We start from the raw sequence: 5,000 nt of genomic DNA, 5'->3' as shown, positions 1-5,000 counted from the left end.
TTTGAGTGTTTGGTGTGGAAAGCTCTATCCTAACTAACTTTCTTGATTCTTTTATTTACATGTTATTTTCTATGGTGGAGGGTTAATGAAATATTTGTTTTTTAGCGGTATCCAAAGTTTTTTTTTTTCAAAGTTAGGGTGGAAGAGGACAGAGTAACTTTCCTGGGGGTTGGAAGGTGTAGTGTGCGCAATGGCTTCTCAGCCTAGCGCGGAGGAGACGCTGTCGATACAGCATGGATTCAGGTGTGTTCCTGAGAACGGAGTTAAGGTGGAGGAGGTTCTGCTCGCGGTCGGTGAACAGGTAGGAGCTGAGTTTATACATTCTGCTTCTAGAATGAACAAAGCTGTGGTTGTGTTCATGAAAAGGGCTAATTTGGTCGGTAGGCTAATTGCTAGCGGAATATTTGTAAAGGATGTGTTGGTGTCAATTTCACCTCTCTCTACCCCTTCAACAAGAGTTGTAGTGGCAAATTTGCCTCCGTTTATTACGGATGATCAAATTAGGAAAGAGCTGAGTCGTTTTGGTAAGTTTGCTAGCGGTTTCCGTGTACTGTCAGCAGGTTTTCAGGCAGATGCCGTTAAGCACGTTGTTTCGTTCAGGAGGCAAGTGTTTATGTTTCTGAACAATAATGAGCAACAGCTAAATGTGCATTTTAAAGTGAGGCATGGGGAGGGGCTCTATGCCGGTTTTGCCAGCACAGATAGTCTACGGTGTTTTGAATGTGGGGATTTGGGGCACAAGAGTTTTGCGTGCCCACATAAAGGCCATAGACAAGGTGAGGGTACAACGGCAGGTGGGGGAAATCGAGGTCAAAATGCAGGGGGTAAGGAGATGCAGATAGCAGAGGCTGGGCCTAGTCAGTCTAGAGATGGTGGTGTAGATGAGGCTGGGCCTAGTCAGGCTAGAGATGGTAGGGTTGTGGAGGCTGGGTCTAGTCAGGCTAGAGATGGTGGAGAAGCAGAGGCTGGGTCTAGTCAGGCTAGAGATGGTAGGGTAGTGGAGGCTGGGTCTAGTCAGGCTAGAGATGGTGGAGAAGCAGAGGCTGGGTCTAGTCAGGCTAGAGATGGTGGGGTAGCTGAGGCTGGGCCTAGACATGCTATGGAGGGTGGTGCAGATGATGCTGGGCCGAGTCATGCTATGGAGGGTGGTGCAGATAATGCTGGGCCGAGTCATGCTATGGAGGGTGGTGTAGCTGAGGCTGGCCCTAGTCATGCTATGGAGGGTGGTGCAGATGATGCTGGGCCTAGTCATGCTATGGAGGGTGGTGTAGCTGAGGCTGGCACTAGTCATGCTATGGAGGGTGGTGCAGATGATACTGCGTCTAGTCAGGTTATTCTAGTGGATGAGGAGAGTATAGTGGGGAAGTGTAAGAGATTAGGGGGGGAGGAGGAGGGTGTCAAGAGGAAAAAGAAAAAGGGTGTGGACAAAGGCACCATGGAAATGTTGCCTGTTGCTGTGGGTGAGGCCCTAACCAGAGAGAAAGGGCAGGTGGTCAGGGTGGGAGATAGAGAAGAGGAGGAAAGTGAGTCTGAGGAAGAGGATGAGGAGTTATTTTTTTCAGACTCCTCTTCAATTGGCCCGGAGCTGACAGCCAGTCAACCCGAGGGGTCTAAGTACACGTTGAGAGAACTGACAAGGTTCCTGAATGAGACTAAGGGGAAAAAAGTTAATCTTGAGGCTTTTTTTCCTGATCCTAGAAAGTTTGTAAGATCAGTACAACATGCTATGAGAAATGAGGGGCATGGTGTCCTCTCACCCAGGAAACGGTTTAGGTTGAGGAAGTGGGTCACAACAGTGCGTAAAGATTTACCTTCAGACACTGTTTAAATGTTTAATTTCTTACTGACACTGGGGCTTTTTGAGCTTTGCTATTGGTCTATTTCTCTGCTGGCTTTTCTCCCACTTCTTATGGAGACTCTTCGGGTAGGCTCGCTCAATATAAATGGCGCCAGAGATGCGGGAAAGAGGAGTGTGTTGGGTGAATATGTAAAACAAAAAAAAGTACAGGTGTTGTTTCTGCAGGAGACGCATAGTGATGTGGTGAATGAAGTTGATTGGGGGCTCTGGTGGAAAGGGGCAAGTGTGTTGAGCCATGGGACAAATCTTAGTGCAGGGGTGGCAGTCCTTTTTGCACCGGGTCTGGCTGTAAAAATTTGCTCCTCAAAGGAGGTGTGTAGGGGTAGGTTGCTTGTTGTTAAAGCAGAAATTAACAACATGTGTTTTGTCTTTATAAATGTGTATGCGCCTAACACAGGGAGAGAAAGAGGGGTTCTATTTGGGAGTCTTAGACAGGAACTCTCACAAGTAGCGCCTGAGGAGACGCTGGTGATCGGAGGTGACTGGAACTGTACAATGGATTTTACAAAAGACAGAAATGGGGAAGAGCCTCATTCAGTGTCAGTGGGAGTGTTAAGGGATATCTTTAATCAGTTTGAACTAGTGGATGTTTGGAGAACTAAACATCCAAACACAAGACAGTATACGTGGGTGAAGGTTTTTGGGGCTAGGGTGAGTGCAGCTCGACTTGATCGTTTTTACATGTCCAGGAATCAGAGCAATAGGCTACTGGGTGCTACCATTCTCCCAGTGGGGTTTTCGGATCACCACATAACCATGGCTCGGCTGTCTATTTCACCAGGGCCCCGGCAGGCATCTTATTGGAAGTTCAATGTAAAGCTCTTACAAGATGCCACTTTTTGCTCAGGTTTCCAGACTTTTTGGGAAAGATGGGGGCAGCGAAGAGAGGAGTATGAGTCTCTGAGTCAATGGTGGGATGTGGGGAAAGTGCAAATTAGGCTTTTCTGTCAACAGTATACTGCTCTCTCATCCTCAGAGGCTAGGAGAGTATTGGGGGAACTAGAGCGGTGTATTAGTGAGATGGAGGTAGAGATGGTGGGGCAAGGCAATGTAGGCCTCCAGGCTAACTTAGCCGAATTACGTAGGGACCTGGGCAGTTTTTTCCAGGTTAAAGCAAAGGGAGCACTTGTAAGAGCTAGGTTCTCCATGCTCAAGGAGATGGATGCTCCCAGCTCCTTCTTCTTTGGTTTGGAAAGACAGAGCAGTGAAGCCAAGGGTATGCATTGTCTACGGCTGTCTGATGGGCGGGTGACCTCTGTGGTGGGGGAGATGCGGGAGCGGACTGTGGAGTTTTATACTGAATTGTATAGGGCAGAAATGTGTGATCCTATGTGTGCTCGGGTCTTGTTCGCAGGACTCCCTAAGCTCTCTCGGGCACAGAGGGATGAAATGGACATTCCTCTGTTGTCACATGAACTGGCAGAGGCAGTAACCCAGATGTCACCCGGTCGTGCACCTGGGGTCGATGGACTTCCAGTGGAATTTTACAAAAAATTCTGGGGCACAATTGGACAGGATTTATTTTGCGTGTTGCGTGAATGCGTCAGGGTAGGAGAGTTGCCGATGAGCTGCCGTCGGGCGGCTCTGACTCTCCTGCCCAAAAAAGGGGACTTGTGTGAACTTAAGAACTGGAGGCCTGTGGCATTACTCTGTGCGGACTACAAGATTTTTGCCAAGGTCCTCTCTAACAGACTGAAGTCCCATCTGGACTCTATAATACACAAGGACCAGACATATTGTGTACCGGGACGCTCAATCACGGACAACTTGTTCTTGATTAGGGACATGTTGGACTTGTCGAGAGGTTCTAATGTGAACTTTGGACTGGTCTCTTTAGATCAAGAGAAGGCTTTTGATAGAGTGGATCATGAGTATCTGTTTAATGTGATGTCTGTGTTTGGGTTTGGGAAGAGTTTTGTGACCTGTGTGAAGCTGTTGTATGCTGGGGCGTCATGTATGGTTAAGGTGGGAGGGGGGCTCAGTAGGCCAGTCTGGGTGAGACGGGGTATTAGACAAGGATGCCCTCTATCTGGGCAGCTGTACACACTAGCCATTGAGCCTTTTTTAGGACTGCTACGCAGGAGACTGCGGGGAGTGTGCTGGACAGGCATGGATGTGGTGACAGGAATAGCAGTCTCAGCATATGCAGATGATGTTTCTGTGATGGTCAGGGATGGGCAAGATATGCAGGAACTAGAGACCAGTCTGAAGGTGTACGAGGGAGCTTCATCAGCTAAGGTAAACTGGGGAAAGAGCAAAGCTCTGTTATGTGGGGCATGGGGGGATAGGGCTCCTCCTCTGCTTCCAGGGGGTTTGCAGTGGGGTTGTGAAGGGCTTAAAGTGTTGGGGGTGTACCTGGGCTCGGAGAGGTGGGTCAGCAAGAACTGGGAGGGGCTGTCACAGGCAGTGGTGTCAAGACTGGCCAGGTGGAGGTGGCTCCTGTCCCAAGTGTCATATAGAGGGAGGGTGCTGATAATCAACAACCTGGTGGCATCTTCCTTGTGGCATAAACTGGCTGTCCTCAACCCCCCCGCCGGTCTGCTTGCAGACCTGCAACGCAAGCTGGTGGACTTCTTTTGGTCGGGACATCACTGGCTGAAGGCAGCAGTTTTGTACATGACCGTCCACGAAGGAGGACAGGGCCTGGTGGAGCTGGAGAGCAGGATGGCTGCTTTCCGACTAAAGGCGGTGCAGAGACTGCTGTACCACACTGATGTTGGCTGGAGGGAACCAGCATGCGCGCTGCTGAGGAGAGCTGGCGGATTAGGGTTGGACCGGCAGTTGTTCCTCATGAAGCTGGAGAGGCTGAGTACAGCAGGTCTCTCAGAGTTTTACTCTGCGGTGCTGAGGGCCTGGCAGCTGCTAAGGCCCACACGAGAAGGGGGTGTGGAGCCTGGGCAGTGGGTGTGGGAGGAGCCTATCTTCCACAACCCAGCCATCCCTTTGAGATCGGTTCAGTCGGCCACCCTGCAGAGGCAACTGATGGCAGGGGGTTTACAAAGGCTGGGTGACCTGAGACTGCTGGGAGAGGAGGGGTGGAAAACCCCGGAGGTCTTGGCGCAACAAACAGGAATAACGTCTCTTAGGCTGCTGGAGAGATTCCTGGAGGAGGTCCAGGAGGCACTGTCTGAGCCGGTAAGGG

The sequence above is a fragment of the Oncorhynchus mykiss genome, chromosome 15, assembly GCF_013265735.2.
Source record: "Oncorhynchus mykiss isolate Arlee chromosome 15, USDA_OmykA_1.1, whole genome shotgun sequence".
Taxonomy (NCBI): Eukaryota; Metazoa; Chordata; class Actinopteri; order Salmoniformes; family Salmonidae; genus Oncorhynchus; species Oncorhynchus mykiss.
Note: the sequence above shows the minus strand (reverse complement) of the source record.